This window comes from Zalophus californianus, chromosome 6 (assembly GCF_009762305.2).
Source record: "Zalophus californianus isolate mZalCal1 chromosome 6, mZalCal1.pri.v2, whole genome shotgun sequence".
In the NCBI taxonomy this organism is placed as follows: domain Eukaryota; kingdom Metazoa; phylum Chordata; class Mammalia; order Carnivora; family Otariidae; genus Zalophus; species Zalophus californianus.
Window position 1 is genome coordinate 124,283,868 of NC_045600.1, and position 14,136 is coordinate 124,298,003.

At 43.9% G+C, this 14,136-nt stretch overlaps 1 protein-coding gene across 2 annotated transcripts in view; it reads left to right on the top strand.

Moving 5' to 3' along the window:
- The first annotated feature begins 5,393 nt into the window (after nucleotides 1–5,393).
- OTUD7A (OTU deubiquitinase 7A) overlaps nucleotides 5,394–14,136 on the top strand; it is a 386,803-nt gene continuing 378,060 nt past the window's right edge. For both annotated transcript variants that reach the window (XM_027571864.2, XM_027571865.2), the window contains exon 1: nucleotides 5,394–5,579. The gene's annotated coding sequence lies outside the window, so the exon portion shown is untranslated. The remainder of the gene's footprint in view (nucleotides 5,580–14,136) is intronic.

Genomic DNA, 14,136 nt, shown 5'->3' on the forward strand with positions numbered 1-14,136 from the left:
AAAAACACAGTCTTCCATTGTGTGTGTGTATATATATATATATATATATTTTATCCATTTTCTTTATCCATTCATCAGTCGATGGACATTTGGGCTCTTTCCACAATTTGGCTATGGTTGATAATGCTGCTATAAACGTCAGGGTGTATGCACTCCTTTGAATTAGTATTTTTTATCCTTTGGGTAATACCTAGGACTGCAGTTGCTGGTTCTAGAGTAGTTCTATTTTTAATTTTTTAAGGAATGTCCATACTATTTCTCAGAGTGGCTGCACCAGTTTGCATTCCTACCAACAGTGCAAGGGGTTCCCCTTTCCCCTCTTCCTCCTCAAACCTGTGTTGTTAATTTCAGCCATTCTGACAGGTATGAGGTGATATCTCATTGTAGTTTTGATTTGTATTTACCTGATGATGAGTGATGTTCAGCATCTTCTCACATATCTTTTGGCCATCTTTATGTCTTCTTTGGAAAAGTACCTATTCATGTCTTCTGCCCATTTTTTAACTGGAATATTTATTTTTTGGGTGTTGAGTTTTATAAGTTCTTTATAGATTTTGGATACTAACCCTTTATCTGATATGCCATTCTGTAAGCTGCTTTTTAGTTTTGTTCATTGTTTTCTTCACTGTACAGATGCTTATTATTTTTGCTTTTGTTTCCCTTGCCTCAGGACAAATATCTAATAAGAAGTTGTTGTGGCTAATGTGAAAGAGGTACTGCCTGTGTTCTCCTCTAGGATTTTAATAGTTTCCTGTCTTACATTTTGGTCTTTAATCCACTTTGAATTCATTTTTGTGTATGATGTGAGGAATATTACTAAGCCATCAAAAAGAATGAAATCTCACCATTTGCAACAACATAGATGGAGTTAGAGAGTATTATGCTAAGCGAAGTGTCAGTCAGAGAAAGACCAATACCATATGATTTCACTCATATGTGAAATTTAAGAAACAAAACAAATGAATATACAGGGGAAAAGAAGAGAGGAAAACCAAGAAACAAACTCTTAACTATAGAGAACAAACTGATGGTTACTGGAGGGGAAGTGGGTGGGGAATGGGTTAAATAGGTGATGGGTAGTAAGATGGGCACTTGTTGGCATGAGCACCGGTGTTATATGTGAAGAATCACTAAATTCTGCACCAGAAACTATTATTACATTGTATGTAAACTAGTTGGAATTTAAATAAAAACTTGGGAAAAGAGGATGGAGAGAGGCAAACCTAGAAGCTGACTCTCAACCATAGAGAAGAAATGATGGTTATGGGGGCGGGGGGGGGAGATGGTTTAAAGAAATGAAAAACAGAAAAACAATAGAGAAAATTTAAAAAAACCAAAGCTGGTTCTTTGCACAGACCATAAAAATTTGTAAAACTGTGCCAGGCTTACCAAGAAAAAAAGATATTGGGCACAGTGTAACAGTATCAGAAATGAAAGAGATTTCTTCCCTCCTGAATTCATGAACATGAAAAAAATAATAAAGAATGACAATGAACAACTTTATACCCACAAAAGTGAATATTTTAAAGAAATGAACCAATTCCTTTAAAGACACAACTACCAAAATGCATGCAAAAACAAGTAGATAACTAAATGAGTCTGTATTTATAAAGAAATTGAATCAATAATCAATAGCCTTCCAAAATAATCACCGGACCCAGATGGTTTCACTAGTGAATTTTACCAAACTTTTAAGAAAGAAACTATACTAATTCTTTACAATCTCTTCCAGAGGCTAGAAGCAGAGGGAGCACTTCCTAACTCATTCTATGAGTCCAGCATTACCCTAATTTTAAAATGAGATATAGATTTTAAAAGAAAGGAAAACTACAAACCAATATCTATCATGAACATAGACATAAAAATCTTCAAACAAAACAGCAAACTGAATCCAGCACTGCAGGGCACCTGGGTGGCTCAATTGGTTAAGCATCTGCTTTCAGCTCGGGTCATGATCCTGGGGTCCTGAGATCGAGTCCAGTACAGGGAATCCCTGCTCAGTGGGGAGTCTGCTTCTCCCTCTCCCTCTGCCCCTCTCCCTGCTCATGCTCTTTCTCACTATTGCTCTCAAATAAATGAATCCAGCACTGTATAAAAACAATTATATACCCCAAACAAGTGGGATTTATCCCAGGTATGCAAGACTGACTCAACATTCAAACATCAAACGAGTAACCCATCACATCAATAAGCTAAATAAGAAATATCATGTGATCATATCAATAGATGCAGAAAAACCATCTGACAAAATTCAACACCCATTCATTAAAAAAAAAAGCTTTAAACTAGAAATAGAAACTTCCTTGATTTGATAAAGAATATGCACAAAAAAAAATCTAGAGTTAACATCATACTTAATGATGAGAAACTGTATGCTCCCCCCTAAAATCAGGCCTAGAGCAAGGATATTCTCTTTTATCACTGCTATTCCACATTATACTGGAAGTCCTGGCTAGTTCAAGAGGACAAGAAAAGACAATCAAATCTATAGATTGAAAAAGAAGAAATAAAACTGTCTCTATTAGTAGATTACAATATTCGATGTAGAAAATCCCAAAGAATCCTCAAAAATACTACTGGGGCAAGAATAGCATGGTTACAAGACACAAGGTTAATATAGAAGAGTCAACTGCTTTCCTATATTCCAGCAATAAACAATTGAAATTAGAAATTAAGAAACAATTTCATTTACAATAACTCCAAAAAATACTTACATATAACTCAAAACATGTATAGAACTCTTATACAGAAAGCCATCAAACATTGCTGAAAAATTTAAAGAAGATCTAAATAAATGGATAGATATTTTATATCCATGGACTGGAGAACTCAATCTTGTTAAGACATAAATTCTTCCAAACTTGATCCACAGATCAATGGAATCCCAATTAAAATCCAAACAAGCTATTTTGCAGATATCTACAAATTGATTCTAAGGTTTATATGAAAAAGAAAAAAGAGCTAGAATAGCCAATATAATACAGAAGAATGACACGACCCAACTTCAAGACTTACTATAAAACTGTAGTGATCAAGACAGTCTGATATTATTGGTCAAAGAATAAACATATGGATCAATGCAAATAAATATAGTCAGCTAATCTCTGACAAAGGAGCAAAGGTAACTCAGTGGGGAAAGAATAGTTTTCTCAAGAAACGATGCCGAAGCAACTGAACATCCACATGCAAAACAAAAAAAGAATCTTATATTTTTTTAAAGATTTTATTTATTTGCAGAGAGAGACACAGCAAGAGAGGGAACACAAGCAGGGGGAGTGGGAGAGGAAGAAGTAGGCTTCCCGCTGAGCAGGGAGCCCGATGTGGGACTCGATCCCAGGACCCTGGGGCCATGACCTGAGCCGAAGGCAGATGCTTAACAACTGAGACACCCAGGAACCCCCCAAAAACAAATCTTGATATAGACCTTATACCCTCACAAAAATTAAGTAAAAATGGATCATACACCTAAATGTAAAATGTAAAACTATAAAACTTGAAGAAGAAAACATCCTTAAATCTATATGACCTTGGATTTGGTGATTTTTTTTTGATATAATACCAGAAGTATGATTCTTGAAAGAAAAAATGCTAAGTTAGACTTTTACTATAATTAAAAACTTCTACTCTGCAAAAGACACTGTTAAGAGAATGAAAAACAAGCCTCACACTGGCAGAAAATATTTGCAAAACACATATCTTATAAAGTACTCTTATCCAAAATATACAAAGAACTCTTAAAACTCAATAATAGGAAAATTAAAAAACCCAAATTAAAAACAGCAAAGGATGTGAACAGATTCCTCATCAAAGAAGATATACAGCTAGCAGGTAAGCATATGAAAGTATGCTCAACGTCATTTTTACTAAGGAATTAAAAATTAAAATGACAATGACATATGTCTCCACAACTATGAAAATGCCACATATGCATATATATATATACATATATATTTGCTGTGTAAATTATACAAACACATATATATCCAATATCATATGATATCATATCATAAAGGCTGCAGGAAGGTGAGACTCATACATTGCTAGTTGTTACGAAAATGGTGTACACACTCCGGAAAACTGTAGGATCCTATTATGTTAAATAAGTTTTCCATTGACACTCCAAGGTATTTACCCAACTAATTTGAAAACTTTTGTGCATACAAAACTCTGCGTGCAACTGTTTGAAGACGATCTATTCACAATCGCCAAAAACTGGAAATCGCCCAAATATCCTTCAATGGTTGAATAAACAAAATTTGGTACAAAGAATGGGATAGCATCCAACAATAAAAAGAACTATTGATACACACAACAACATGGGTGAATCTCAAAAGCATACTGGTGAATGAATAAAGTCAGACTCAAAATGTTGCACATGGCATAATTCCATGTACATAACATTCTCAAAAAGGCAAAACTACAGCGATGTAGGCAAAACTATGTCAATGGTTGTGTATTCGAGTTTGGGGAGGGTGTGGCTATAAAAGGACAAGACAGAATTCTTCGGGTGATGTATCCTAATTGTGTTGTTGGCTACAAGAATCCAAACAAGTTTTTAAGCCCCTCCCTCCCCAAAAAGTTAATTTTACTGTATATCAATTCAAAAAGTCAAATAAATTACTAAACAATTACTAAACATATATGTTCAAAACTAAGCAAAAAGTCCTAAACTAAGTAAAACAACAGTTGTCAAAAAAGGCATGAGGATGGTATTAACTAACCTGTAACATAACGCATTATTTGGAAGGAAGGGCGTGGTTACACCCAGAAGGTGATGGGAGAGTGAACAGGAAGCAGTGGACAGGCCTTGGTATCAGCGACAGAAACCATTGGAAGTGGTGGCATGAAGTATTAAGAGGAAGGCAAGAAATGGGGAAAGGTCAGAACACCGGTTTAGGAAGCAGAAGGAGCAACTTCGCATTAAAGTGACGCATTGGCCAAGCAGGGTTTGGAAATGGAGCCCAGCCTGCGTGGGTGAGAGAAAAGTTTGGGAAGAGTGAGCAGGGGGAAGAAATGAGAAAGGTGGACGCACACAGGGCGAGGGTGGAGAAAGCAGAGGCAGGCTATTTAAGCAGCTTCTCCTGCAGTCCCCAAGGCAGTGCCAAGGGGCACCACGAAGAGGGAGAACTCCTGCGCGGGGAAGAGTGCACTCTTCCCAGAGGCCCGACCCGCCGTGCGGGTCATAGCCGCGGGCACGCGCTCTCCGAGGCCGGCTCCGGCGGGGCGGGGGCGGGGGGCGGGGCGCGGCGCGCGCTCGTTCACGAGAGGCGGGGGCGGGGCGCGGCTGCGGCCGGTGACGTCAGGGCAGGGCGCGCGCCGGGCGGCTGCGGGCGGAGCCGGGAGGCGGGCGCTGCGCGCGGCCGCGGGCGGAGCGGAGGGGCGCGAGGGGCGGAGCAGAGCGCGGGAGGAGGCGGGGGAGGAGAGGCCCCCGGGACCGTGAGCGGCAGCTGGGGAGGGGGCCGCGGAGCCGGAGCGCGAGCAAAACAGCTGATCTGATTTTCCTTTAAAGCGAGAGAAAATGGAAGTCGGGTAGCGGCGACTGCGGCGCTGCAGGCTGGCGGAGCGGAGCGGCGCGGCAGGTGAGACGGCGCTGGCCGCGGTGCTGCTGGCGGCCGCGGGGCCGGGGCCGCGGACCAGGCAGGTGCACTGTTGGAGCGCGGGCGCCGGGTCCCTCGGCGCTTCGCGGAGAGGCAGGTGGGCGCAGAGGCCGGGCGACCCTGGGGCCAAGGCGCGAAGGCACGGGGGGGGCGGCGCGGGGGTCGCGGGCCCCGCGCAGTGCTCGCGGCGCGCTGCATTGCGGGCTCCGCTCTGGACCCCGCGGGCGCCGGCTCCGGCCCGGCGCGCGTCTCTCAGGCAGGGCGCGGCGCTCCGGCTGGGTCCGGGCCGGCGTCTCCTCCGGGCCCCTTAGCTGTCTGCACTGGAACGTGATGACAGGCGTGGGAGGACCGGCCCCCCAGTCCGTGTGGGCGCGCCGGGGGTTCCGCGGCGCCGGCAGACTCCTGGGTACCGCGGGGCCCAGGAGCAGCGCGTGAGGCCGCTAGCGGGGTGCCCAGGCTGTGGCTGCGTGGGCCACTGTGGCCGGGCGCACGGCTCGCTCGCTTGCTCCGCTGGGTCTGGCTGGTCAGCAGGGGAACCGTTAATGCAATTTGGCTGTGAACCCGGAGGCCTTCCCTAGTATCTTCTCACTGGAGGGGAAAAAATTGCATCTGCTGTGCTTTAAGTGCTCCTTTAAATTTGAGAGATGTCAGTGATGTCATCATTAACAAAAACTTTCCTTCATTGGACACAACCGCTCAAGTGTACCCTCCTCCCGGTGCAGCTCTTGCAGCCCTTTGAGAATCTTTGTGATAAAATGGATTTGCCTTTGCTTTCTAAACTCAACAGCATTACACAAGTGAAAACGGTTTTTATTTTTATTCATTGGTTTGAGAACCAGTAGATTTGAGAGTAGCTGAAAGGAAACTTGTTAGATCCCAGCGGATCTGGGAATCGCTTCATCCACACCACAAGGATCCAGGGGAAAGTGTCATGCGTGACACTTACATGCTTGTTGCCTTGCTTTATCTTTATAAATGAACGTGAGTTGTGAGATAAAATTTTTTTTAGAAGATATTATATTTGATGTGGCACATGATGTGTCCAGGAAAAGGTGGACAGTGTGGCCTAAATTTTTACAGGCCTTGATTGCTTCAGGAAAATCAGCACTCCCCCCCGCCCCAGGATGGGTCTGGGAGCAGCCTGCCCTAGGGAAAAGAGTGGCAGCTTCTGTAGGGCCCTCCCTGCCTTTCATTTTCTTACCATAGTAGCTGGTGTGTCCCACCATCCTCTAGGCCAATTCAACACCCAGGGAGAGTGGAGAGAGTGCAGAGGCTGGAGACCTACCTGCACAGCACATCAAGTTCTGTAGGAATTTCCGCCCTAAATGCAAGCAGCAAGCCATCATTATTGTGTGTGTGAGTGTTCCATTAGTACTGATTAGTATGGGAACAAAAGTAAGCAAGTTCCCAAGACAGTCTGAATATCTACTTAAGCCTGTCATATCGAAAGGATATTCAATAAGGGACAAAAGTATTGACATTTTTGTATTTAATAATTAATGACCACCCCTAATTGCTTAAAATAAGCATGCTTAAATTATTAGTGTGATCGTACTGGGTCTGTAAAGAAGTTAATACCATATGCCATGTTAAAGTTTGAGTCTGGTCAGGAACGTGAAGCTTTGAAACCCTGGAGTGGAACAAAGAAAAAGGGAAAGCAGTGGTTTACTTTAGGGTGACGTTCAGGGTGGCAATGGGTGGAACCCATTGCTTCATGGAATCTTGCCAGGTGTGGGTCTCAGCCTGGATCTGGTATGGCAGGTGTCTCCATAAGAAGTAACTGCTGGGGCCCTCAGCCCTGGTGGAGGCCAGCACTGGAGTTGTCAAGAAGCTGAACGGTCTGTTCTCACCTTGTAGAGAAGGGGAGATGCACCTCCCACTGAAGCAAGCAGTGTGTACACAGCCCCACACCTTTTGCAGTTGCCAAATATATTCACAGTGGCGACTGGATGAGACAGGAAGCCTGGTAGCAGAATTTTCTCCGACTTCTTGGTGACATTGGTCCCACTGCATGTAGTTGCTTTAGAACTTGAGCTCTTAAGTCATGGCTGAGATTTTTCTGTAATTGAAGTATTCCCAGTACTATGGTGAAATAGTATGAAAATTGTTTTTTCAGGCTCCGGGCTATGAACTCTTCAGAAATTGAGACTGTGAAACCACTCCGGCCACATATCCATTTTTTTTAACCTGCAGACCTGTTAAAATATTCACCATAATTTTTTTTTTTTTAATTTAACTGACTGCAGTACTTGTAAAAATAGAAATGTTTCCATTAAATCTTTAGGTATTCGTCATTTATTTCTTAAAACATTTCAAAAACAAGAACTTTAAAGACTCTTCATCCCATTTGTATGCTTAGAGTATCATGTCTTCCGTTTCTAAGAAGTCAAATTGTCTTGATTTTCTTTTCGTTCCCTTTGGATCTTAAGGTCATTTACTTGTGTCTTAGGCCCAGAGACTAAAGGCTGAGTCAGCTCTTGCAGGGCCAGCAGGGGGCGTGCTAAACGCGAGTTGGCTGTGCACTTTACCTAAGCCACCTTGGGACAGGATCTGCGATGACCAAGTTGGTGGGGGCGGGGGGAGGGGTGTGCATGCACGTGAGTGTGTGCTTGTGCGCACCGCTCCTCTGTGTGGCTGTCACCCAAGGGGTGGAAACTGAAGGAAGGATGGGCAAATTGCTTGAACTGCCAGAAGTTGTGGCTTCCAGAGAACTCTGGCCTCCCTCAAAGAGGCATTGAGATTGCTCTCACTTGAAGGGCTCCTTGTCTTTGGAGAGTGGCTGTTGGTTCTAATCTAAAGACTCCATGCCTTCTCAAACTGCAGAAGGGAGAGTGTTGGCTTGTGGGGGGGAGATGCTGGCCTCATGGAACTGCTGGTCCTGGTGAGGACATGACTTCCACCCAGGACAGCCAGGGGAAATGCCACCACCTTCCTGTCAAATTTCCTCTTGGGTTTGATTCCTATTGACTTAAACCCCAGGACTCTGTGTGGCACCTCCCAGAAGGTTTATTTCCCTGCCTTACCAGGGTTATTGGCCTCGGGGTTTCTCTGATGGAATGAAGGAAATGTTTATTCACAGTACATTTCTTTTCCCGTAGAAAATGAAGACAGGAGAAAAGAGGCAACTGTGCTTTTTGCTTAAATGTGCTTAACCTGACTCTAAGTGTATGCAGGTTGTTCATCACTAAGTTCCCTATGAGGTTTCTCCTTGCAGGAACTGAGCTCCTTAGTGGAGGGTCATCTTGCTCAGTTGGGATGGGTGGATGGCGTCGATGATCCACTGCAGTGTCTAGAGTGGTACTGAGCACCAGTTACTCCTCCCTCTTCCCCACGTCCCTCATGGCGCCCACACACAAAAGGGACACATAATACCTTAGAAGGGAATAGATTTTCTACTAGAGAACTCTCTAAATGCTATGGCTGGGTATTTCTTGATACTTCTTGTTCCATGAAAAATGCATGTAAAACCAAATTATTGATTTCAAAGGGGCAAATGGGAATAATTTTTCAGCTTTGTGCTGAACCACACTCTTCTCTTGGAGCACTCTAAATGGCTACAGGGGGTATGTGCCACTAGATAAAATAACAGGTGGCACCTCATCCTCGTAGAGGATGTCCATCCCTGAGGATGACCACAGCGCATCCAATTCAGAGAGAGCCCTGAGATCCACAGGCATTTAAGTGGAAATAAAACATGCTAGTTCCTATTAGTAATCTAATTTGAAAATATTTTACCCTTGAAAGTTGGAGGTAGAGTTTTATTTGCCCTTGGTTATACTGCTGTATCCCAAATAGTCTATATGTCAACCCAAGAATAAGATGGTCTTCACACAGATGAGACAGCAGGTAATGTAGGAGTCACTTTCACTGCACTTTGGGGATAGATTCTTTATCATTCATAGTAACAGACTGGAGAAGTGGGTTGAGATAATGTTTTTAAATTCTGAAATGAGAGATGGGCTGGACACCGCCTTACTACTGGCCTGTGCTGTGGCTGTGTGTTTAGCTGTCTAGCTTGTGCATTATATCTCTTGACCAGGAACTGGGTGAAGACTCTACATTTCCACCTGCATCAGCCACAGCTCACCACCCTGGACAATGCATGGTGTGGTCATGCTCTAAGCTTCTTGTGGGAAAAGGAGAGAGCTAGCTTCATATGTCTCCATGGCCTTATCTAGTAAAATCATTCTCTTCCATGAAACCCCAGCCCTTGCTATTACAGATTTGTGCTCCCCACCAACTCACATTCTGAGAAGTCAAATGCACATTGCTGCTGATGCAGATTCTAAAGGCATCTCTCTTGGTTTAAGCAGATAAGTCTAAAGTAAACTCATTTTCTAGGTTTGAAGGATTTTGAGTCTCCTTCCAGGGAATTATTTTCTATTTGAACTTAGTTTACTCTTAGGTAGTTTTCCTTATAAATATAATGGAAATTTGATATCTGAATGAATATGCATGCGTAAGGTGTTGTATTGACTTTTATGAAATATAAAATGAGAACTTTGAAATTAATTTCCTTTTCTGTTTGTTGTTTCATTAGTTGTTTTATTAGATTACTGTGGAGTTTCACATGGCATTAAGGATTGGTGTGACTAAACCACCCACCCACCCGTTGGTGAGATTAGATTAAGTTTCTCAGTTACTGAGACAAGGGCTTAGGAGTTCACCCTAAAGAAGGCAGATGTGTGGAGCTGAAGCAGATACCCCAGGTGCTATCCCAAGTGGAGCCTTGCTGCTTCTGGGAAGACCTTGCTCTGCTGCCCTTGGGTCTGACACACCCGTGATTTACCCCAGTCATCTCTGTGCTTCCATTTTAGGAATTATCCATGACATGGGCTTCTCCTGCTTCTTAAAGTAAGCTCAGGGTTGGCCTGGCATGTCCTTGTCATGCAAGAGACCACACAATGCACCATGTCCTGGGACATGAAGTGCCCCTTGTTCTGCAACCCACCCCCACCCGCAAGCTGAATTATACCCCTTTATCTTGGGAGTCCAAAGGCCATGGTGACAATCCATTTCCCCACAGTTCCTCTAGTGATGATTTGAAGTTTGGGGAAAAATGTACATTATTGCGGTATGGGCAACACATTTGCAGTGTAATATTTCATGCCTTTAAAAAACATCTTTCCAGGGGCACCTGGGTGGCTCAGTTGGTTAAGCATCCAACTTTTGATTTTGGCTCAGGTCATGATCTGAGATTGAGCCCCGCATCAGGCCCTGCACTCAGTACGGAGTCTGCTCAAGATTCTCTCTCTCCCTCTCCTTTACCCCCCCCCCGGCTTGTGCATGTGCGCACACACACTCTCTCTCTAAAATAAATAAATAAATCTTTTAAAAAAAGATCTTTCGGGGCGCCTGGGTGGCTCAGTCGTTAAGCGTCTGCTTTCGGCTCAGGTCATGATCCCAGGGTCCTGGGATCGAGCCCCGCATCGGGCTCCCTGCTCCACGGGGAGCCTGCTTCTCCCTCTCCCACTCCCCCTGCTTGTGTTCCTGCTCTCACTATCTCTCTCTCTCTGTCAAATAAATAAATAAAATCTTTAAAAAAAATAAAAAAAAGATCTTTCCACATCCGAGATATAATAGTTAACTTTTTTCTTTTTAAAATTTAAGAATTGGATTTTTTTGCCAGTCTTTTAAATAACATCATGCTATCTCTTAAAAGAATCACCACTAAGTGGTAAAAATAAATGGGACAAGGTGCCAACTCTGACTTGGATGGGTGATGATCTTGTGACCTTGGGCACAGTCCCAGGCAGCTGGGGGAGAATATCTGCTCCAGCCCTCCTATAGGCTCTGGGGGAGGAGCAGGTGGGTGTGTGTGCAGTGAGTTCTTAAATCCTAAGGAGCCATCAGTTGTTCCAATAAAAGGAATTGGAGATGGAGTATGTCTCTCTCACTCATCACTAGCCTGGTTTCTTTCTCTTGATGGATTTATAGTTTGTACTTGTAACTCAAGGCATTGCTTGAGTGAGCTTGCTTTGTCTTGTTTTGTAGAGGAAGAAAGAAGCCTGGGTAAGAAGGATGACTTCCTGTGGCTTCAGTGATTCTTACAGTTTATCTAAAATTGTGAGCCAGCTCTGTTAAAAATATTAAAGGGAGGAGTACCTGGGGTGGCTCAGTGGGCTAAGCGTCTGACTCTTGGTTTCGGCTCAGGTCGTGATCTCACGGTTGTGGGATCCAGCTCTGTGTCTGGCTCCATACTCAGTGGGGACTCTGCTTGAAGAGTCTCTCCCTCTGCCCCTCCCCCAGCTGGTGTGCATGCACGTGCTTGTCCTCTCTCTCCTCTCTCTAAAATAAATCTTTAAAAAATACTAAAGGGAATTCCTCTAAATCCAAATAAATCACAAACTTCCCCAAAATTGGGCTGTGTCTCCTATACCTTGGATGCTGCTGAGCCCCCAAAGGCTCATTGGTTGGTTACAGAGCACATTTTCTTACTCTTGGAGTTGATGAAAGATTGGTTGTTTGCATGAACAACTTGGGGATGGGGAGAGGAAAGAGAAAAGCATTCCATAGGTGGAGTTGTGTACATCAGTGTCAGTGAGGGGCAGTGATTATGACTTATGATCCTGCCAGCGCGGTTGGTCCTGGCATTTACCCCTGACGGGAGTGTGTAGCCAGATCAGTGTCTACACCACTCTCCCCACCATGAAAGCGCTCCCTTGTAGGACGTGCTGGCATTCCCAGAACAAGTCTTTGGGCTCTGAGACCATGGAGTAGCCTTCATCGTTGGCACTGGTAGTGGTGAAGGGTCCAGCCCAGAGGTCTCCATGCCGCCTCGGGGATGATGCAGGCCCATGTGGCAGGAAGTCGCTCCTTTGCAAGCCCTGGGACTTATTAGGCTGAGTGAAAGCTCAATGACTATTTAACTTGGCACCATGGATGTGCAATTATTGGTAGGCAGATTGAAAGACCAAACTGAATTTCTTGGGTATCTGTGGCCTGGAAATGCAGGGATGGATTGCAGTTCACATACACATCCCTTGATTATTCTCTTTGCGAAGTCTGTCTTGTCTGAGGTGCTGAATGTGAACTAAGTCCTCCGGTCCACTTGGTCGGAAGTGACCAGTTAACTGTGGGTTATCAGCTGTGGTGTGTGCTATCAGCCCGGGCATCTCCTCAGGATCTTCTGCCTGCACTGGATGAGGTAGACAGGGTTTCCTTAGGTTTCTTCTGCCAAAATTGACTTATCCCTAGGGAGTTGGGGGAATGGGCAAAATAGGGTAAGGGGATTAAGAGGCACAAACTTCCACTTAAAAAATAAATAAGTCATGGAGATGAAGAGCACAGCATAGGGAATACAGTCAATAATGTAATAACATAATATGGTGGCAGATGGTGACTACACTTACCATGTGAGCACTGAGTAATGTATAGAATTGTCAAATCGCTACGTTGTGCACCTGAAACTAATATAGCATTGTATGTCAACTATCCTTCAGTAATAAAAATAAAGATAAACTGATCTATCCTGTGAGCAGTCTGGCAGGGAGTGTATTCAGAAATGCTTTATCACAAATGGCATTTAAGGCTTCAGGACCCCCCTCGGGAGGGGTCAACATGGAGGAGAAATTTTGTGGTTTAACATTTGGGGTTCATTAGTAGAAGATTAGTATATAGTTGCATTTAAATTAGACTCCTTCCATCCCCACGGAGTGACTGGAGAGCCAGGCTACAAACATGGACATGAGTGAGCGTCTGTGTGTGGCCCGCCATCTGCCTTGGTGAAGGATGGGTCCCGCCTGCTGAGGAGAGAACTCCCAGCCCAGAGGTGGCCTCCTTCTTGCTTTAGCCTCCACTTTGGGCACATTCCCTAGGTCTAATTTCACATGTCAAGTGAAGAAATCTAGCTGCCTGATCTCTGATATCCCATTAACTCCATGATTCTGTGCAAAATAATTCCTATTTCTAAGTGCTGACTAATCAGGGCAAAGAAAATGCAACTCATTGCTGAGAGAGAACAAACAGGTAGGAAAATTCTGATGTCTCTTCAAAATATGTGTATCCATTTCTCAGGTGGAGGACAATACAGAGCGTTTTAACAAGTATGCATACTTAGAAATGAGTTGTGTGGCCAGCATTCCTCCTTCTGACCAGTAAACTCGGGGAAGACATCTCTGAAGTACCTTGTTCAGGAGAGGCTCTCAGCTCATGTTTGTTAAATGCATTTGAGAGTCCTGTGGGAATTAAAATTAGACAGTTAACTATTCTTTCCAGAATTGTTTAGCTCCCATGAGTTCAAAAGCGTTGAGAATGTGGCTCATGTAAAATTTGAAACATTTCCCAACCTTAGCCCCCAATTTGCTAGCATACAAATGAAGCCAAGCCCAGATTATTTACTGATTCACTGTCATGGGACTTGCTTGTCATTCAGCAGAGGGTACATTCTGAGAGGAGTTATAGTTTCATATTTTCCATTATATTTTTTAAAGATTTTATTTATTTATTTATTTGAGACAGAGAGGGAGAAAGCGGAAGCAGGAGTCGGGGTTGGGGCAGAGGGACAAGCAGACTCCCTGCTGAGCTCAGAGCCTACCAG